The 22,962-nt window shown below is 46.7% G+C and overlaps 1 long non-coding RNA gene across 1 annotated transcript in view; it reads left to right on the forward strand.

The window, feature by feature from the left end:
- Positions 1-261: 261 nt before the first annotated feature.
- The window catches only part of LOC132248451 (uncharacterized), a 50,422-nt gene continuing 27,721 nt past the window's right edge, over positions 262-22,962 (forward strand). The window contains exons 1-2 of the long non-coding RNA XR_009459643.1: positions 262-670; positions 9,109-9,238. This is a non-coding gene — a long non-coding RNA (uncharacterized LOC132248451). The remainder of the gene's footprint in view (positions 671-9,108; positions 9,239-22,962) is intronic.

Consider the following 22,962-nt stretch of genomic DNA (forward strand, 5'->3'; position numbering starts at 1 on the left):
GCAGTTTCTTTTATTGCATACTAATAAGCTTTGGCTGGCTGTATTATCGAAACGAATGGCTCACGTGTCACAGTCTAGAAGAAGATTGTGTTACTAGCATTGCAATTTCATTTCATTTGCTTATCAGAAATCTAGGCCGGGTTCAGATGGGTGTAGCTTTGCATGTCACAACAAGGAAGCAAGGCTGCCGTGTACATATCTGGAGGCATCTAAGGAAATCTTCCCAGTGCTGAGAAGTCTGCCGGTGACTATTGTTGCGGCAATTGAATTCAGTCATGCTCTCTTGGCTACAGCACAGAACTGCTTATGGAAGCACGTCTCCTATTTTAAGAGCAGAGTCAGGTCCTGCTCGATTTGGCCTTTCTTCTGAAGAGTTCATTATTGTACCTTCTCTCAGGGAGCAGAAGTGGCACTTGGTTTGAACTGTAGCATCGTTTTTATTTTGTGATTATTTATTTATTTATTTTTTCAGAGGTCCATTTCTCCAGTTGCACGATCGATCGGTGTACTAGTCTAGGACTTACAAAAGCCTGGTGGCCACATTTTTACCTGGAAGGCCTATGCTGAACTTCCACTCTTTCAGACCACAGATTCACCAAGTTAGTGGCCGCATAGAGCTGTTCTGGATGTCATAGGGAACTACAGCAGAAGATGCTTTTCATCCATCCAGGTATGTCCAAGGGCTCTGATTGTTGCTGTAACCTATCCCAGCTGAGGCACCGATTGAAGTATTGGTGTTTGATCTTCACCTAGACGGGACTTAATGCATCTCAAGCGCTCTACCCTAAGCACAGGTGATCTGTGAAGAGGATAGAGAAGATGCAGGAGGTGTCACATGCATAGCAAGGGTGATGTGTGTAGGCCACCAGCTAGGTGTACCAGTCAGTTGATCTCTGAAACAGGCCGTTGATCCCAGTGGGAGAAATGTCTGAATAGTGATGTCAAAATGAAGGATCTGAAGGTTTGACTTTTTTTTTTTTCTTCCCCCTTCATTACCTGCCAATTCCAGGCCAGAGTCAGGGGTGTTGCGTGTACAGCCTGTGGAGCTGTGTCATTTGGCCCTCGGGACTCCCAGGGAGCTGGGACTTTGGGGTGGGAGGAGCAGGAGTGGGACCCACCATTGAAATTAGGGGTATGGAGCACCACTGGGCATGTATTGGCAGCAGGGTTAAGGGAGGGTTGCATGGAGATCCTGCTCAGGGCAGGGGGGAAGAGGCAGGGCGAGTTTGATGGCAGGCCCACTAACTGCGTGGCATGAAACCTTCTGTCCCCTGTTGTAGGCTCATGGTGGTGGTGATGACCTGAGAGCTGTGGAAGCCAGGGGTTTGTCTGTGTTGACTCTGGGCTGTGCCTGGGACTGCCGTGGAGAAGGATGCTCGGCCCCCTCTTTGTGCTCCAGCTCATGGACTTGAGGCTGCACAGCTTTGAGCAGCCCAGCACCAGCATGGCTCTTGAGCTGTCCCTTGTCTGGAGTGCGTGGCCTGTGCTCCAGCACAGCAAGGCAGCTGTCCCTACAGTCTGGGCTTCAGCAAGACGGAGGCACATGGCCGAGCAGTGCCCCTGGGCTTGGTCTGGGATTGGTGCACATATGCCCCAAGTGTCCAGGGGGATTTTGAAGGTGTTCAGGTAGCTCCAGGGCAGGATGGACTGGGGTGTTTCAGAGGACAGCACTATTGTGCATTTAGGAGGGTGTCGACCATATGACCCATAGGCTGGATCCAGCCCCTGGAGCCCCATAATTCAGCTCCTGGTGCTGCCCCATTGCCCTCCATGCTGGGGCTGGATTCTGGGCTGTCTCTCTCGCTGGAGCTGCCACCCTGGACTGGCTCGGTAGGTGCCACATGCACTGGATCAGGCAGGAAGGTGTGCGTGTGTGGGGGGCAGGGGGGGTCCATGGGCCTGATCCAGTCTGTGGACCCTCCCTATAACACTTATTCAGCCCATGGGGCCAGCTGAGTTTGACACCCCTGACTTCCAGCTTTTTAAAAAAGAATTGTGCAAGCTAGGGTCTGGCAGGATCTATAAATGTGCCTGTTTTATCTTTGCTGGGGACTGCATGTAGCCAAGAACTCTTGCTTAAGGCGGTGGCCAGAAGCAACTGAACTCCTTCCTGAATTCAGACAAGTGGGACAGTAGTGGACTCCACCTGGCAGGCACCCTGGCTTCATGCTGTTGTTTGGAAGAAAGGCTCAGAATAGGCACCACTGGGTGTGGGATGCTCACTGGCTATTGTTTTCTGAAGGCCTCTGTCTTGGACAGACTCAGAAAGACCAGAGGGATGAGTTATAGCCTGAACAAAAGCTGTGTGTGGCCCTCAAAAGCCTAGAGGCTTGTCTTGGAGTTGCAAAGAAACTGTTCTGTATTCCTCAGTTCTTGTTGTAGTTAAAGAAGAAAGACATTGCAAGCCTGAAATGCTCTGAATTTAGCTAAGTGTTCAAGCTGGAAAGGACTAACATCTTCATAATGTCCTGCAAATGCCATACTAATTAGTGATCAGATAGGTGACTGGTCACTAACCCAATAAATTTAGGTTAAATATGCAGTGTAGCTAAACATCTATTTCGGAAGTGAATATTTAAATCTGTGTCTGCAAAGCTCTGTCATGATCTTTGTACATCTAGTATGAGAATAAATTGGAATCAGGGTTGTTGAAGGCAGAGCACCTGCAGCCCCTGTATTCCAGCGCTGCCTCTGTTAAAATCTGCATGCCTCTAGGGTGTCTCACTTCTAGGAGAAATTTTTTCCCTATTCAAAGCCTTTGCTGAATTGAAGAATTTAAAAATAAAAATAGACTAGAAGAGTGCACAGCTCCTTTGTACAGCATGCTGTTTCATATCCTAATCATTCAATAGATAAAACATGAGCATGGCTCCCTGGTGCCATTGTCTGTGCTCAGTGCAAAATATTATTCAAAAGTACCATACATCAAAAAGACAAATTATTTCCTTTAACTTAAAATGAAGAAAAAAATGGCAAAGGAAAAGGAAGTCAAACATCATGTACCTCAAGAGATAACTTAGGGGCATGTTTTGGCAGAAAAGGAGATCTAAGTAAAGAGCAAGTACTTGCTCCCAGACCTTTTGTGTGGTGATCTGAGCTCTCCAGCTCTGGCCTACCACAGTTAGTGATGTCTTTCCTGTTTCAAAAGTAACCGCTGGAGCTGCCTTGCCCAAATCCATATTGACCCATTTGGGAATAGTCCTCACTTACTCCATAGGAAACCTGAACCTGGGCTATATTTGTCAGTGTTTCCATTGATTGATGGTATGAGTATGGGCGAAACTAAAATGGAGGTTGATGAAGTTCCACGTATGCATCTGTGGCACTGAGATGTGGATCGCTTGCTTCAGTGTTCAAACTGGAAACCATGTTGGGTAACGAGCATCACTAGCCATGTGCCGGATTGCTTCCAAGTGAAGTGTTCTGAATCTGGTTTCATTACGTTTTACACAATCTCCAGTGTGTGTGGTGGGTCGGTTGTTTGGCTTCTTTTGTTGAGTACAATAACAACGAATAATGAAGCGGCCAATGCTTTTGAAAAGTTGGTATTTTCCCATACAGGAAATTAGCTGGACTATTACAGTATTTTCTCAGCATTGAAAGATCTGCAGTGCCTTCACTACACGCTGACTTTCTTGTGACACCTATATTTAAAGCAATTAGCATAAACGCTACTGCCACTGTTTCAAAGACTAACAGAACAAATTAATCTATAGTCTAGAGGCTTGTTGTCCAATAGCTGAATGAACTTCAATGTTGACCTCATTAGGCTAGAAACATTCTTTTATTTGGTTTGGAAGAGTTTTTGATGGTAGGCAGATAATGTTTGAATATGAATATTCCTATTTCTATAGGGTTTTATGGTTTTGGTTGTTGAAACTAGGTCTAGGTGGGGCAAGGACGTAGTCTCTCTGAAATAAGCATGGGAGAACCAGGTTGAAATCCCTGATCCGTCAGATGCAAACTTTGTACTTCGGTGCATTGAAGAATCCCTGATCCATCAGATCTGGGCCACAGGTGAGATCCTGGGTCTTCCACATACTAATTAAGTGCCATAACAGCCAGGTTACCAAGTACCGAGGGGTGGTTCTCAGTCTCTCTTGTTGGAACCACTTCCCTTTGCAAACGTATTTAGTGGGCCACCGTTTTCTGCGGTTAGGGTTCTTGCTTGGTATGCGGAAATGTAAGACCCTGGTCTGAATGAAGCACGGTGCAACTCTGACCTGGATTTCCCCTGTCCTGGGTATGTACCCAAAGCACTGGGCTATTGGCTGTTCTGACCAGCATCTCTTCCCCTTTATTTATTTATCGGCACTTCTCAGCCAATCCTTTGGAGCGTCTGCTGGGCTCTAGTTGTGACGCTCGTTGAAATCCACATGACTGCTATTTAATGATTTAAATAGTCATGAATGATTTAAACAGTCATCAAGGGAGCTCTGAGAGAAGCGCACGTAAACATACAGCAAATATCCAAATGTTCCTTGAGAGAAATTTTAATTGCTTACCATGTTATAACCATTCCATTATGCATTGCTTGTAGTATTGCGAAAGCATGGCTACAGTCAGAAAATCAACTCTAAAATGACATCTGGTGTTTATTTTCCATAAATATCTTCCACATTAAATATTCTTTAATTTAAAAGTCACCACATGATTTGTTTAATTACCACGCCAGCAGAATTTCACTCGCAGTATCTGAAAATCCAGTTATGTTCCTTCCCACTTTGGGAATTTGGACCGTGGCAGGATGCCCCGAGGCACAAGAGATAAGGACGACTTCATCCCTTATTATATTGACTTCCTGTGGTGGCAATAATGCAGTTCTGATTTTTTTTTTTTTTGTAACTAAACTTAAACCTATTTGATGGGGTAAGGTGAGGAGAAAGCTTGGAGAGGACAGGTGAGCTGGTTCATTTTCCATTCCTGAAGACCTGTCAGCAAGGAACTTGAAGCTGCCAGAGATTTGAAAAATATAAAGTAAGGTTCACCATCACCTTTCACCCATGTCAGGAGCGAGTACCAGCCAGTCAGACTGGCTGCAGCTCCCTCTTTTATCAATAATAAGAAGCAAATCTCTTGTAACATGGCACCCGCTGAAAGGTGAAGGCCAGCTTGAGGTCTCGGAGCGAGGTTTTCAGGGTGCTAAAGTCTTGTTCACAAACTGCAGAGGAGACGATTTTACCCTGCATTTAATAAGGTAACACTTTGTTCCATGTAAAAGCCAGCATTAGTAACGAGGTCACGCTGCCATGAATAAACATAAGCCGATGCCTGAGTTCAGGAAAGCACTAGTGTGCGTGTTGGCCAGAGTCCTACTCTGAATTGGATTCCGAAATATTAGACTTGGCTGGTCTAATACTAGTTTAATTTTTTAAATTAAACTTGGGAAAAGCTATTCTTCAATGCACCGAAGTACAAAGCTTGCATCTGAAAATTTTCCATTTTTCTGCAGACCCCTACAGCGCTGTTGCAGGTGATCAGCTTCTATGGCAGGCTAGTGCCCTTGAGCCTCTTAGAAACACCACGTTAAACGATGGCTGAGCTCTTGCATCTCGGGTAGCTGCCTCTACATACAGAGCAAGTCTTTCTGGGACAAAAGGACTTCCGCCATAAGAGCTCCGCGTGCACGCACGTCTGTCATACTTGCATGGTAGGAGGGAAGCGCTCCTTTGGCCGTGCTAGGAGCGGATGTGTCAAAGACTCATCAGTTAAGTCTTTCACAAGCAGACCTCTACCATGACCGACGGTGCGGCTCTAGGGAAGAACCAGCAGTCTGTGTTCAGGATTCGCATACAAAGGGGTGAACAACTCAACCCTGAATTTCCCCACCCCCCTAATCACAATATGAGAGTTGGAGATGTTCATTTATTCACTCTATAGCCTGTTGGAGCCAATATGATGATGATTTGCTTTATAGTGAGTCAGACTAATAGCTCTGAAATTGTTACGAGCCATCAAATGGAGAATCTCCCATGTATCAAATCCCTAACAGTTTTGTATTCACATACCTGCTTCCTTTAAAAAAACAAAACCAAAGAAACAACCCCCCCAACAATAAAAAAAACCCCAAACCTTTTATACCTGAACCTGAGAAGGGATTCATTGAATTAAGAATTTATTTTCAGTATATTTTAACTGTATTGAGATGCTGCTTTCAGTTGTGGATCCGAACGTTCATTTTGAGTTGGAGCGTTGGTCCCAAATCTTAATTTTTTTCTAGTGACTGGGGGAAATGGGCAATATAACTTTATGCTAAGTTAAATGTAACAAGCAGCTGAGGGAAGTCATGGAGACAATAGAAAGGCTGGAGAAATTGGGATCTACTTCGTAAAGAATTGCAGCATGCCGGCAGGATGGAAAAACTCGGAGGCATCCATAGTCCATGGAAATAGGAGGTCCTTTTGAACTGGAATTGAGCTGGCTTTCTGTCTGGAAAGAAGCTGTTGGCACTTTTTCTTCCAGTGCCAAGGTCTCCTTCTGGCACTTGGAACGGAGAGTTTCAGGATTTTCTCTTTTCGTACCCCCCCCCCCCCCAAAATAAAACAAAACAACCCAAAAACCCAGTTTTGTGTGGATCTTAGTTTTTTTTACATGTTACCAACAAACAAACCAATGAACAACCTTGGGCACTTGCCCTTCCAAACAATTGCTTCCACTTTATTTTACTACGTAATGTTAATGGCATCTTACATTTGGGTATTTAGAGTTTTCGGTAGAATAAAGGCTACAAAGTCAGACACCACCCAACCCTATAACCTGGCAATTGAGGGACTTTGTTTCATATCGTTAAGAGGATCTTTCAAAATATTATGATCTGCAAACAAAAAAGAAAACTAAAACGTGTTTAAAGATAGTCATTGGTAGTCGTGTCTAGGCTGGAAACTGGTGTCATGCATATTTTTCAAGTTACTGGAATGTGACTTTTTGCCTCTTGGAGTCACCTTTTAAGAAAAGGATTTATATTTGATATATTATTAAAGGTTAGAGTCATTAAGAAATATATTAGATCACCATCTAGACTTTACAGAATGATTAAGCTTTGTTTTTTGTGAAATTCAGTCTTGAGAACATGGAGATATTTAAAGGGAGGATTAGCTTATGCATCACATGAATGAACAGGAGAAAATTGGGGATAAAAACACTTTTCAGCGACTTCCAACAAAGGCACATTCAGAGGCTAAAACTTAAAAAGACAAATGAGCCACATCTTTGATCCACTGTGATGTGTTAGAAGAAAATGTAGTAGACGATGCTATAAATCAAGTAAATTTGCCATCATTAACGAATATCTATTTCATATGACTGACTCCTTATCTTTATAAGGATCTTTAGCCTGCAGTGTTGTGGCCTATTACTATCTGCAGCCATTTTCTCTTGAAGAAATTCAAATAAAATCTTAGACTGATAATAACTGAACTATAAACCTCCATAAAGCATGGATGATTACTTGCCCAAATTGAAAATGCAGCGGGTTACACTTACTCAAATAAGCTCATAATGAACGTTGATAACAGGCTAATATTGTAAGTCTTCCTAGAACAGTCTCACTAAGGTGAGGGCATAATGTTGAAGGCTGATTTCATAATGAAAAAAGTCCATAACTTCCTTACGGTGTGAACAGTAGGACAGTGGAACAAGCTTGCCTGGGAAGTTTTGGAGCCTCCTACACCGGGGACTTGCAAGAGTGTGTTGGATAGTCTGGGTTGCTCTGGAAGTAGTGTAATACAGATTCATGCAGGTGTTTGGAGTAGGTGACCCTGAGGTCTCTTTCAGCCTTATAATGCTAGGATCGATCCCTCTATGCATACCCTATTTTCTTGCATGTAACACTATCCACCTAATAAAACATGCACCTTGTTTTTGGAAGGTAGACTGTTTTGGGGCGTGGGATTTTTCGAGTGTCGTGGCTGACTATGCGTCAGATGAATTCCTCTGGGAACAAAAAAGTCCAAGAAGTCTGAAATTGGGAACTTCCTGGTATAGCAGATGGTTTCCTGGGATGCCACACTTCCTGAATGCTGTTTCCAGGGGGTTTACTCGGTCACATGAGCTTTGACCCTACCCTTTGAACCAACAGTCTTGCTACTGCCCTTTTGCTTTGCTGCAAGTCATTCTTTATGCAAGTTCCTGTAAATAAAATGTGGTTTCCACATCACAAGTGTCATCCAGACACTACCAGGAGGTCACTTGCTGCTTTGGACACAAGTTGTAGTGCTCAGCCAACAGTTGCAGGTGTGAGAGCGTTAACCCAAGACTCTGCCCCTTCAGTTTCCTGAGCGGACCTGAGCATCAGCCACCTTGGTAGCTGCACAGTGTCTCCAGGAGGAGTCATTCTTCCAGTGAAGAAAACACTTTTCCTACTTAAAACGTGCACCCAAACTTTGGGGGCCTGATTTTGGGGTGAAGATGTGCATGTTGGATGTGAGACTATATGAGACCATTTGAAACTATAACAGGTTAGCCATTAGATTTTAGTTGAACATAGCATGTGAAGTACTGCAGTGCTGGGGACAGTTTTCTGAGGTTTGCTGTCCTTTGACTGCCCTACTGAAAAGAATGGATTTAAAGTTAGGATGCAAAAGTGCTCGGCAAGATTTGACCCTTCCCATCATGGGCAGGAAGCTCTGAGTTGTAGGACTGACATTTCATGGAAGGCAGCCCCAAAACACTCACTAATCAGCATTTCTTGGGAACAGAGGTAACTCCAAGTAGGAAACATCCTGGGACGGTGCATGATTAACAGTAGAAGGACATCTTACTGCAGTGCCCTAAATTATCATTGAACCATTGCAAAGGGAATGTTAATATTTAGTTATATAGGCCTGAGACTAATTATATATCAGTGTAAAAGATTATCATCCCATTAAATTTTTTACTGCTCATTGCTCTCGTTTCATGCATAACCAGGATTAACTTATTGCTAGGTGATGTCCTTAACTCAGAGTGCTTGAATTGGATCATTTCATCTTAGCTATCAAGGCTATCATCTACCTTGAATGCACAGTGTTGATGTGGTAGCTGAAGGCATCATTGTGTCGCTTGTGACTTCTTGGTTTGTTGCCCTTGTTGGACTTGTTCTCATACTTTTATCTGTCCTTTTGTCCTCAGAGGCAGACATGCCGGTTGAAAAGAAAGGAGCATTGATAACCAGCATACGGGAGAATGCCTGTCTGCTAGAAACAGAGCAGTAAGAAAAGCAGCTGTTTGGACAATTGACAGATGAAAACATCCTACTGCTGTAAGTGTTTATATAGCTCACAGTTGCCATAGTTCTCTTGGGACTGTATACTTTTTGAAGCATGCTCCTAATCCTGTTCCTGTTGAACTCATGGATAACATGGTCATCAACTTCAATGGGAGGAGCATTGCTATTAGTCAATAATCCATTGTGGGCAACAGCATATGTACCGAGAGATCGGTATCTTATCCTTCAATGCCACTGGCACTGATGCATCACTATGCAGATGCCTTCTGTGGTGGGGCTGTGCTGAGCCACCCACCTCACTGCACCTGACCACCTACCAAGCTCCGAGTGCCTCCCCGACTCCAGATGAGGCCTCACCAAGGCCGAGTACAGGGGGAGAATGATGTCCCGGGATTTGCTTGAGAAGCATCTATGGATGCAAGCCAGCATTTTGCTCGCTTTACTAGCCGCAGCATCGCATTGCAGGCTCATGTTCATCTTGTGGTCAATCATGACCCCCAAGTCCCTTTTGTCCATAGTGCTAACCAGCGTGGCACTGCCAAGCCTGTAACCATGCTGCAGGTTTTTCCTCCCAAGGTGGAGAACCTTGCATTTTTCAGTGTTAAACACCATCAGGTTCTCATCCACCCATTTCCTGAGCCTGTCCTGGTCAGCCTGGATCACCCGCCTGTCTTCTGGCGTGGATGCTTTACCCCAGAGTTTGGTGTCGTTGGCGAACTTGGCCAGGCCGCTTCTGACTCCACTGTCCACATCATTAATGAAGATGTTGAACAATATGGGTCCAAGGACAGAGCCTTGAGGGATCCCACTGGTCACAGTGCACCAAGATGATTGACTTCTGTCAATCACCACCCTCTGGGTCTGACCACCGAGCCAATTCTTCAGCCAGCGGATCGTGGTGAGGTTGAGGCTGCAGTTGGCCAGTTTAGCTAAGAGGTGATCAGGATGGGATGGAGGATGGGAGTCACCTCCAAGGAGGATTATTCTGCACTGGTCCGGTCCTGTAGGGAGCAGACCAGGAATGCCAAGGCTGCAACTGAACTCCAACTAGCTTTGAGCATCAAGGACAATAAAAAGTCCTTTTTCAGATATGTGGGGAGCCGGAGGAAAAGCAGGGGCAACGTTGGGCCCCTGCTGAACCAGATGGAGCAACTGACAACTGACGCCCAGGAAAAAGCCAACCTATTAAATGGGTACTTTGCGTCGGTCTTTCATCTGTCCCATGGGACGCCCATGCCCGCTACGGGACGGGGAAGTCCAGGTGAGGGTAATCCCCTGCCCTCCATTGATGCTGACTTTGTGAAGGAACATCTTGAGAAGCTGGATACCTTCAAGTCAGCCGGCCCTGACAATCTTCACCCCAGGGTACTCAAGGAGCTGGCGAGCATCATAGCCCAGCCTCTAGCACGGATCTTTGAAAACTCTTGGTGCTGTGGTGTAGTGCCCGAAGACTGGAAGAAGGCCAATGTGGTGCCTATCTTCAAGAAAGGGAGGAAAGTGGATCCGGCTAACTATAGGCCCATCAGCCTGACTTCTATCCCGGGGAAGATCTTAGAAAAGTTTATTAAGGAGGCCATCCTTAATGGACTGGCCGACGCCAACATCTTAAGGGATAGCCAGCACGGGTTTGTTGCGGGTAGGTCTTGCTTGACCAATCTCATTTCCTTCTACGACCAGGTGACCTCTCACCTGGACAAGGGAGATGAGATTGATGTCATATATCTTGACTTCAAAAAAGCCTTCGATCTGGTGTCCCATGATCGTCTCTTGGAGAAACTGGCCAATTGTCGCCTTGGGTCCTCCACGATCCACTGGCTGGAAAATTGGCTCCGGGGTCAGACCCAGAGGGTAGTAATTGATGGAAGTCACTCATCGTGGTGTCCTGTGAGCAGTGGGGTCCCCCAGGGCTCTGTCCTTGGACCCATACTGTTCAACATCTTCATTAATGATGTGGACACTGGAGTCAGAAGCGGACTGGCCAAGTTCGCAGATGACACCAAACCTTGGGGCAAAGCATCCACACCAGAAGACAGGCGGGCGATCCAGGCTGACCTGGACAGGCTCAGCAAGTGGGCGGATGAGAATCTGATGGTGTTCAACGCCGATAAATGCAAGGTTCTCCACCTTGGGAAGAAAAACCCGCAGCATCCTTATAGGCTCGGCAGTGCTATGTTGGTTAGCACTATGGAAGAAAGAGACTTGGGGGTCATCATTGACCACAAGATGAACATGAGCCTGCAATGCGATGCTGCGGCTAGTAAAGCGACCAAAACGCTGGCTTGCATCCATAGATGCTTCTCAAGCAAATCCCGGGACGTCGTTCTCCCCTTGTACTCGGCCTTGGTGAGGCCGCAGCTGGAGTACTGCGTCCAGGTTTGGGCTACACAATTCAAAAAGGATGTGGAGAAGCTTGAGAGAGTCCAGAGAAGAGCCACGCGCATGATCAGAGCTCAGGGAAGCAGACCCTACGATGACAGGCTGAGAGCCCTGGGGCTGTTTAGCCTGGAAAAGCGCAGGCTCAGGGGTGATCTGATGGCCACCTACAAGTTTATCAGGGGTGATCACCAGTATCTGGGGGAACGCTTGTTCACCAGAGCGTCCCAAGGGATGACGACTAGGTCAAATGGTCATAAACTACTACAAGACTGTTTCAGGCTGGACATAAGGAAAAATTTCTTTACTGTCTGAGCCCCCCAGGTCTGGAACAGCCTGCCACCGGAGGTGGTTCAAACGCCTTCATTGAACACCTTCAAGATGAAACTGGATGCTTATCTTGCTGGGATCCTATGACCCCAGCTGACTTCCTGCCCTTTGGGCAGGGGGCTGGACTCGATGATCTTCCAAGGTCCCTTCCAGCCCCAATATCTATGAAATCTATGGGATACCAGACTGAAGGCTTTTTTAAAGTCAAGATATATGACATCAATCTCTTCTCTCTTGTCCAAGTGATAGGTCACTTAGTCATAAAAGGAAATGGGATTTCTCAAGCAAGACCTACCTGCAACAAACCATGCTGGCTATCCCTCAGGATGTTGCTATCGGCCAGTCCATTAAGGATGGCCTCTTTGATAATCTTATCTAAGACCTTCCCTTGAATAGAGGTCAGGCTGATAGGCCTGTAGTTTGCTGGATCCACTTTCCTCCCTTTCTTGAAGATAGGCACCACATTGGCCTTCTTCCAGTCATCGGGCACTTCACCAGAGCGCCAGGAGCTCTCGAAGATCCATGCCAGGGGCTGAGCTATGATGCTCGCCAGCTCCTTGAGTACGCTGGGGTGTAAACTGTCAGGCTGACTTGAAGATGTCCAGCCTCTTGAGGCGTTCCTTCACAAGGTCAGCATTGACGGAGGGTAAAGAATCTCCCTCACCCGGGCATCCCTGTCCCATAATGGGCAGGGATGTGCCATGGGACTGGTGAAAGACCAATGCAAAATACCCATTTAACAAGTTGACTTTTTCCTGAGCGTCAGTCGTCAGTTGTCCCATCTGGTTTAGCAGGGGTCCAATGTTGCCCTTGCTTTTCCTCCGGCTCCCCACATATCTAAAAAAGGACTTTTATTATAGTGGAGAGCTTATTGATTACAGAGGGTAGGCTTGGGGAAAGATGCAGGTTAGAGAAGTATCAATGAATAACCTTAGAGCAAACAGTGTCAGCTTAGTAGCTGGTTGATACACTTCTATATTATATTACAGTAAGCTATATATCTAGATAGGTTTCAGGTAGTTTACTCACTTCAGCATCCTGAGAGAGAAAGAGAGGTGCAGATGGTCCAGTTGCTGTGTGTGTCTGTATCATGGCTTCTCTTCCCCACTCCCCAGGCAATCTTCGGTTTATATAGCCCTTTTGATATCACCCTCCAGGTCCCATCAAGGCAGGTGTTGTCTGATGCTGACCAATCAATTTAAAAAGCATCACTGACCACCTAAGCTCTAGCCCTTGCCCCTGTACCATGAGGTCATTGCTAAAACAATAGAGAGGTGGAGTTTGCACCCTCTCACCTGAGGGTCCTCATGTACGCGGTAACGCGGGACAACTGAATGACAGACAGGTGAGAAGAAAATGACAAAGAAAAGAAGAAAAAACTGGTAGAAGAGGCAGGGAAGAGTCTGGGATGGAAATCCTCCACACCCTTCACTCACAGACTTCTCTGTTCTGCCAATTGCTTTCCTTGGGAATACTTACACATGCAATTAAATACATTTACTGTATCAGTTCATGTTGAATGACATCTCAACTTCATGTGTGTGGAAAGCAGAGTGGTGCTTCTTGTTTCAGCCCATTGTGACCCTTGGCTTTCGCTATGAGATGCTGAATTGCGGCCCTCCACTTTGTTCCCTCGTGGTTAGTCTTTATTGGCATTGAGCTTGCTGACTTGCTTATGACTTGCTTTTGCTGGTGGAAAATGTGTGCTGGGAGGAAATAAGCTACTGTGATGTCCCTGTAGTCACAACTGAAGTATCCCGAAGGCTCCCTGTCAGCAGTCCCTTGATACGCGGATGGCAGTAAGTTGGGAAGTGCATCATTGAGCCCGGAGACGACTGAGGAGGCTGATCTGAGATCCATGCATTTCACTGCAGATGTGACAAATGGTCTTGGGAGAGAGTCTGGTAATGTCAGGTCACCGCTCTTTTGCTTGGTCTATTGTCTGTTTGCCTCCATAGTGGGGCAAGTTTGCTTGAAACGATTGATTAATTCCTTGTCACATGACACGGGACCCCTGGGGACGAGGTGCTTGAGTCTCCCAGGTCCTGATGTTGATATCACCTTTCTTGAGACTGGCCTTCAAGGTGTACTTGAATCTCTTCTTTTGCCCACCCCTGCAGTGGTGGCCATCACTGAATTGGGAGTATTGGACCTGGTTTCAGAGTTGGTTGTCCTTATGCCATGTCCTGTCCAATGGAGCTGGTATCGTATTAACATGGCTTTGATGCTGGTGGTGTCGGCACGAGCCAGAACGCTAGCATTCATTCTTCCGTTCTTCCATGTGCTATGGAGGATTTCCCAAAGACATCACCGATAACATTGCAAAGCATCTCGGTGTTTCTAATATGTCGTTCGAGTTTTACACCCAGACACCAGGGTAGGGGTGACAACAGCTTGGTAGCTGAGAAATGTGGTGTGGGTCCTAAGGTCATGATTGTCAAAGAAATTATTTTGGAGATGTCCAAAGCCAGCACTGATGGATTTTACTTTGTCCAATATACTCATCTATGTTCAGTTTTTGGGAAAGGTAGAGAAATACTCAACATTCTCCAAGGATTGACCCTAATATGTGGAGGAGCAGTGTTTTGGGGTAAGGTGGTGTTGTTGGGGTGTTTCACAAGCCCCAGGTTTGATGGCAGTTGTGGCCTACAAAGAGAAACTCTCTGGTCACCAACAAATAACCAGTGGCAGTGGAGAAGGGACCTATCTGAACTTCAGAAACTGGGATGCAGAGCAGTACGTTGCACGTTGTCACGACAATTGGTGATTACGTCTCGTCTTCCCCCCAGGATCCACCACCACCTCCCTCCCTCTCTCTCTGTCTCTCTTCACCCAGATAAAATCCACTCTCCAAAAGAATAAGGCTAAAAAGTTAAGTGCTCCCAGCAGAGCTGCATATAGTGGCCCTACCTGAGGCACAAAGACCAGAGCCTCTCTAAAGGAATTTGTTCTTCTGGGATGATCCTGCCCTGCACAGGGGATTGGACTAGATGTGACCTCCTGAGGTCCCATCCAGCCCAATGTTGCTGTGAATGTCTGTCTGAAGCAAGTAGCACGTTGGATCTCAATGCCCTAAATGCAGCGGTAGCTCGGGGACAGAGCCCAAGACCTTTGGCTGCTACTCGGGCAGTAGAAACTCACGCTCTTAGAGACGATGATGCTAGAGCCATTAATTCAGTGGCTGTTGCACAAAATCCTCTGTATTGCAGCTTGAGCCCTGCTTTGTGGTCACCGTTGCCAGAAGATGCTGGGAGAAGGGCCAGGGAAGCCCTGGATTGCAGAAAACCAGCTGCTTTTTATCTTGGGCATGTGCTTTGCAACCCCCAGCAATTTGACTGCACCTATCAAGGTGTTTTCTTTAAAGTGCCAAGCACTGCTGGGGCCTTGTGATGGAAATCGGTTGGGGTGAGACACCTGCACACCTTGGAGGAGCCGGCCCCAGAGTCCTAAGGCACCTGCGAAGGCCGGCGAGGTCAGTGTTACGAGCCACGTTGGGATTGCTGCTGAGTCTCAATAGCTGGTGGTTGAAAAAAGAGCGTAAATCATTTATAAATGTCTCGATGCAGCAAGAGGCCTTTCTGTGCATTACGGATATCCAGCCCCTTTGTAGCCCCTTTGTTCCTTCTCGTTACAGAGCACACTTTTTTTTGTTACAATTATTTAGTGAGAGAGAAATCTTGAGAACTTTAAAGCAAATAAGCAGCAGCTGGGAAGGACAGGAGCGGTGCGGTGCGGTGCGGTGCGGTGCTGTGCTGTGTTGGCGTGCTCGGCGGGGCCCTGCTGGGAGCCAGGCTTGCCTCTTAGCGCTGCTTTGAATCTGCTTCCTCCGCCTCCCTGTATAAGCACATTCTGGTCTTTCAGCCTCTCTGAGAATCATCATGTAGCCTACGTACGTCTTCTCTCTTTTCCTTCCTCTCCATCTTTGAACTGGAGCATGCAGCATTTGCTGTCAGTTTGCTTCCTCTGATCCAACTATTTCACATCTCTTCCCAAACAAACCTTGCTTCTTGCCTATTCCCTGGACCATGACAGCTAGAAGAACATGACAACTCTGCTGTTTCCAATCTGGCTTCGCTCCATTTAATCTGCCGTTACTGTAGACTCTCATGGGTGCTTCCTGGCTAGATCTCGGGGCTTCTGGCCCATCTTCATCCTCTTTAACCCTTGAATTTCATTATACCACCCATTTAGTAGCTTGAAACAGGTCATTATAAATCACCTTAAGGTATGTTATGATGGGGACATCTTTGCACTTCCTGTCTTGCATAACCTTAAACTTCTCCAAATTAACTTTCCAATGTACAAGAACTCCGTAATCATCTCCATAAAATAGTGGCTAAAGATGACCTAGTAGCCACAAGTTTTTGTCCTAAGAGAAATGAGCAGCCAGGTAGAAAAGCGTAGATGGCAAATTACCAGCGACAAATTTGGCAAAGCCCGTGGTAATAGTGGGGCATGCTCCAAGAATCCACGCTAGGACCGGTGTTTGGCCAATAGAAACGGTGGGCGTTTATGAGTTGTGAGGATCTGGACCGCTAAATCCAGGACCCCCCTAACCTGTCACTTTGCAGGTCATGAAGTAGAAAATAAAATTTCAAACTACAGAAATGGCCTGGAGGTAGTGCCCGTCTGCCATTTCCCCCCAAGTCTACCTTTGTGTTCGAGGAGCCTGGAAGATCTCGTATTGGGAAAATCCTAGTCACTGGAAACCTTCTTTGTAATACTTAGACATGTGGCAACTTTCAATGAAAATTATCTTTTTAGACATACTAGCAATTTTAATTGGAGGAGGAAGTAAATAAATAAGCCTTGCAATTACTTATCATGCAGCACAAATAGTCACAATGCATTTTGGGAAGCAAATTAACCTTGTAAATAATAGCTAGGAATCTCCCAGAGATATCCAGGTACCCAAGGTGACTTTCTTGTGCTTCTTATACAATATGTTTCTGTTGACTCGCACAGTCTGCAGCCTTAAAAATGTGTTTTTCCTCCTCAATAATATGAGCTGCTTTTCATGTAGAAAATAGCTAGTGCACTGTCTCTCTGCCTGAGGAAGCAAGGAGACATCTGGCAAAGAAATTCAAGAAATACCTTGCGGCAGTCAACTGTTCTTCCAAACCAACTGTTTCACAAAGGCCTATATATCTATTATGTGTGTATACAAATTCAATCTCTCTCCCTCTCTCTGCATGTGTGTAATAATATTGGAGTTCATTATGCTTAGATTTAAAGTTGTGAATATCAGCAAGTTTAAAGAAAGGGAAAAAAGGGCTTTTACGAGAATGTCATGGTCTCACTTGAACACCCAGCTTGGCCAAGTAGGAGCCAGCGCTCGGTGTGGACGCTTGCTGCCCCTTTGAGGTAGAGTTGATCGGGGCATTTTTCATGAAGTTAAATCTCACATTTTCTGGTGCATCTTGAGGGAACTTCCCAAGCGGGAACCCGTGGGGTGCGAAGGAGGGAAAAGACGTTTCGAGCCAATCTGCAATGGGAGGAAACTTGGAAACCTTGCGAGCTGGTGCCCGCTGAACCATCCTCTTGTCGTCAGCTCTGCTTTTAGCCAGGTCCTGTCTTATGTGGACACCAGGAAGGAGCCACAGTTGTCCTTTCTGGATCAGATCACATAGTTGACCCAGGAGGAGGAGGAGGTGCAAGTACAGACCGTCTGCATGGTGGGCCTCAGCTTCCTCCTCCCTGACAACATCCACAGCGTGTGCAGAAGACATGTACACCCTCACCCGGGCTGTAAAGGCTGCCTTCTAAATTCCCTTCTCCTAGGGAAGAGGATCCCCTTGATCCACAAATCAACGTGGGTTTACGTCGCTGTAGTTGTCAGTAGTTTGCCTTTCGGGCTGGGGGTGTATGGGCATCCAGAGCGCGGTGTTGGGTCAGTACTGGCGCTCCTGTCCCTACGCACGAAGCCAGAAACCTGCAGGTACCCGATACCTGGAAGGGCCAGCACAGCTATAAGCAGGCCCTGGGGAGCACTCCCATTCACCTGCACCTCCAGCACAGGGTCTTACCATGTCTGCTCCTTTCTTTTCCCAGACAGAGGTGTTGGTGCTTCCCAAATTGCTGAGGACACAGCCACGATGCTGACGGGTAAACACCACCCTGGAGTCAAAAGTGGGAGAGGGAAGCGGTTACACTTTTGTTACAGAGGTGAAGGGACGCAGAGAGCGCCAGCAGGAGGGTGCAGACGGAGAGAAATAGAAAACCATTCAGGTGGCATTTGTACGAACAACACAGGTTTCCCCAAATGAAGCTATTTTTCCTTAAACTGAGCCAGGAAGAGCACATCGAAGTGAACTTTGCTTTTAATTCTTGCTAGGTAAATACATAACTACATGCTCTCTTTGGCCTGGCTGTAACGCTTTGTGTGGTCCCTGTTCTTGGCTGCTATTATTATTATTATCATTAATAATCATAATCATAATAATAATCAGTTGTAAGATCCAGAATTACAATGCATATGGGTTAATCTGGCTGTGCATTTTCTCCCTGATTGCTCTTTGGGCAAGTGTGCATCCTTTCCAAGTGGAAAAATTGCAGCCCCACTCGGTGTACACGTTATTGTTACTCATTAAGAAGCCTGGTCGTTATGAATGCCTCCTCTGAATGTGATGTTCCTGCTTTTTGCCATGACAGCAGTAACTTGAGCTGGTCAGAGTCTGTCAGAAGACAAGGGATCTGCGGGTCATCTCCCCTGCCCAGGCCTCATAGACTACCAGAGACCACACTTTGGTAACCACAGGCTTAGGGACTACGGCAGTGGGCTGCATGTTGAGGCCTGGGGGGTCTTTCTTCTTGACTTGGACCTGTTGCATGGCCTTGGGGAGGACCTTCCTCTCCCCGATATCTCTTCTTTCTTGCATCCTTTTGTCTTTCTAGGATGTAAGCTCCTTGCTTTAGGAACTATGTTTGTGCAACATCTGGTAGGGTGGGGTCTTGGGCCTTGCTGAAATCATCTGGCATTCTGGGTAGAGACATGGGCTCCAGACATCTCTTAATGCTTTCTAGCTGAGGATATTTCACCCTGCAGCGTGTTTTCTTGTGCATCAGGTTGGGAGACACCTCCTTTGCAGTAAAAAAGCAATTTTGCAACCCCCCTCCCCCATTTTGATTATAAAGGTATGCAGAAACGTGCTGTATTTCCTCACATAGACTGCACCTTTTCTGAAACAGGGGTGCACGTTATAAATGAGGAAATATGGTAACGGCACTTCCTGCCTCTGCTGGGGAGGAAACTAAAGTAACGCTGCAGTGCAACATGTGTGGCTTCCCAGCTCCTGGCTTTGGGTGCTGTCTTGTTGTCCCAGGCAGAAGCTGCTACTCAGTTACTGACTGCTACATACCAGTATTTTCAAGGAAATATGTATTTTTTCTTTCATTTGCCTTTTGCAGAAAAGGTCCGCATCTTATTCAGCATCCTATTGCATGTGAGAAAATATGAATAAATTGATGCTAGGCCTATTTAAAGCCACGTGTTTCCTGCTACTCGCCCTGTCCCTTCCAAATATTGACACTCAGGCAGACCTGTCCTTTATGAAGTATTGCACGAGTTCACAGGAGAAGGTCATAACCCGTCTCTGTTCGCCCTTTCTCATCCTTCAAAGGCAGCAGGGACCTGAATGAAATAAACTCTCAGAAAAACGTAGCTTTGCAAAAGGTGAAATGAAATCTGTTCTTACAGCAGTGTCGTCAGCTGGTGGGACTCGCGGCCTCGTGACGGTATTATGGGAAGAGCTAATTACAGTTCTGCACAGGATGAAATGTGCATGTGAGTCAGCATTAGCATTTAGCACTAACCGAGGTAAAATGAGTTTTGCCACATTTGATTGCAAGAGCTACCAATTCAATTACTTTCCACCATTAACAACATCTTTGTGGGAGAAGGAAGACATCCTCTGTGGAAACATTTTGCAAAATTACTTCATTGAGTCTCGACTTCCCTAGAAGCATCCAGCACTGATCTCCATTACGGGCAGGAGGCTAAAAGGGATGGCTCGCTCTCTGGAGAGCCACTTCTGTCTGGTCCTCTATCAAGAAGGCAGACCAAATGTGAGGCATGGGGGAGGAGGAAGGAAAATCTTCCTCCCTTTCACCTGCAGACATACACAGGAGGACAAAGTTTAGCCAACATCTTGCTAACGACAGCCTCTCTTGGAAAGTGATGTCTGAGACCGCAAACAGCTGCTTTTGGAGAACTCAAGCTTGAAAAGGCATCTGTTCCAACTGCTCGAGAGGAAACCGTCCTGCTGTAAAGCTTGAGGAGAGGAAGAAAAAAAGGTGAATTGTTATAGGAATTGTCTGAACTGTTGGAAATTTAATGTGGAAATCAAGCCAGAAGCAGGCGGTGCATCTTCTGTAGGGGCCGGGCCAGCGTTGGCAAAACCTCTCAGAGACGTGTTGGGTGCTAGAGCCCCGTAGGTGGAAAGCATCAGGATTCCCATGAAAATATTTCCCTAAATGATTGGAGGACAAAGAGCACGAAGAGATCTAGGAACAGAGATGAAAGCCTGGAAATAGCTATGCCGCCCCGTAAACACTGTTACTTTATGCCCATTTAAATGCTGCATTCATAGTAATGCAATTACTGCTGCATTATTGATTTTAAAATGTTATCAGAAGCAGTGACTGCTGCTTCTCGTTAATAGGGATCCTGCCTCACAGTTTTGTTTGCATTTTGGGTCTTGTTTGGAACATAAAGTAGTAAATCTGTACGTGGAGGTTTGCTAGGAGAGGGAGAGACTGTACTGCTCTTTGTCCAGTGCCTGTTTTCCTCTCATTTCTGGTGCCAGGCGGTGCCGAGTTGGGACTGCCGCGTCCTCTTCCTCCCAAACCTGGAAGTCACCTCACCAGCCTCGTGCGATGCTGCACGGAGAAGCTGAGCTAACTGATGTGTCGGGAGCGCTGAACAAAGGGAGCGACTCTGCTTCCAGCGGGGAGGTAACTTGCATCATCTCTTTTAGTCTGGCCATGCCCGGCATCCTAATTTAAGCAGTATCTTCTTGCGTCTCTACGCCACGCTTGATCATTTTGTGACACACGCTTGTACTTTGCGATATATTTCATTGTACATCTGCCTTCAAGCAGTGGGCCTTGCAGCAGGTTCATAGATTTATAGATTGTAGAGTTGGAAGGGACCACAATGGGTCATTATGTCTGACCCCCTGCCCCTGGCAAGAAAGAAGACCGAGGTCAGATGACCCCAGCCAGGTGACTATGTAGCCTCCTCTTGAAGACCTCCAAGCTAGGTGATAACAACCACCTCTCTTGGAAGCCCATTCCAGATCCTGGTCACCCTTACTGTGAAAAATTTCTTCCTAATATCTAACCTAAATCCACTCTCAACTAGTTTACACCCATTATTCCTAGTCACTCCTTGGGGCGCCCTAGTAAACAGCGCTTCCCCTATTCCCCGTTGACCTCTCCTAATAAATTTATAGGCGGCCACAAAATCTCCCCTAAGCCGTCTCTTGTGAAGGCTGAAGAGATTCAGCTCTCTCAACCTCCCTCCGTAGGGTCTATCACAAAGGCCACTAATCATGCGAGTGGCCTCCTCTGGACCCTCTTCAGATTCCCCGCGTCCCTATTGAAGTGCGGCGCCCAAAACTGCACACAGTACTCCAACTGTGGCCTGACCAGTGCCACATAGAGGGGGAGCAGCACCTCCTTTGTTCTATTAGTCATGCACCTGCTAATGCACGACAAGGTGCGATTGGCCTTGTTACACTGCCGGCTCATGTTCATCTTGGAGTCAATTATGACTCCAAGTTCCCTCTCTGCCTCCGAGCTGCTGAGAAGGACACTCCCCAACCTACAGGTGTGCTGGGATTCCTCCTTCCCAGACGGAGTACCTTGCATTTATCTTTATTAAATTGCATCCTATTTCTCTCTGCCCATTGCTCCAACCTGTCCAGGTCGGCCTGAATCTGCTCCCTGCCCTCCGGTGTACTAACTTTGCCCCATAACTTGGTATCATCAGCGAACTTGGAGAGGGTGCTCTTCACGCCCTTGTCCAAATCGCTGATGAAGATATTGAATAATATCGGTCTGAGGACCGAGCCCTGCGGGACCCCACTGCCCACCTCCCTCCAGGCTGAGAAAGAACCATCCACCACCTCTCTCTGGTGCGGTCCCTAAGCCAGCTGGCCACCCACCCAACCGTGTAGGCGTCCACTCCACAGTCTGCTAGCTTCCCAATGAGGATAGGGTGCAAAACTGTGTCGAAGGCCTTCCTAAAGTCCAGGAAGATGACATCAGCCTTGGCTCCCACGTCCAGGCAGTGTGTGACCTGGTCATAGAAGGCTACAAGGTTTGTCAGGCAGGATCTACCTGTGACAAACCTGTGCTGGTTTCCTCTCAGCATCGTTTCCCCTGCTGGGCCTGCACAAATGTGTTCCTTGATTATTTTCTCTAGCATTTTCCCAGGAATAGTGGTAAGACTGACTGGTCTAAAGTTGCCCGGCTCATCCCTTCTCCCTTTCTTGAAAATGGGCACCACATTGGCCCTTCTCCAGTCCTCAGGGAGAAGTCGCCAGGTGTTGCACAGTCTAAGGCTCTGTGCTGCAGTCACAGGTGGTTGAGCCATCTTCCTGCAAGCAAACACTACGAGTATTGAGGTCATGATCATCTGACATCAACTTCATTGGCTGGCCATGTCATCTGGATGCCCGACTTCAGACTCCTGAAGCAAGATTTATTCTCTCTATGTTCAAGAGGAGGGCAGAGAAAGCACTTCAGGGACATCCTCAAGGCCAACATAAAAAGCAAAATGCAGCATCAATGTCAACTCATGGGAGACGATGGCCTGGGACTGCCCCACATGGAGGAAGAGTCCGCTGCAGGGATCTTGGTACTTTGAAACCTCAGGGCAACAATAGGAGATGGAAAAGCGAGAGCAGAAGAGTGTGTCATGGACCAGATCAAGAATCCAGACCCTGATGACATGGTGAATAAAAGCACTGCTTTTGCTTCGGCTGGTCTGTCCCTTTCCTTATCCAAATGAGGACCTGAAGCTACAAGTAGTTGCTGGCGTTTTTATGGTT

This window comes from Alligator mississippiensis, chromosome 2, assembly GCF_030867095.1.
Source record: "Alligator mississippiensis isolate rAllMis1 chromosome 2, rAllMis1, whole genome shotgun sequence".
Classification (NCBI taxonomy): Eukaryota; Metazoa; Chordata; order Crocodylia; family Alligatoridae; genus Alligator; species Alligator mississippiensis.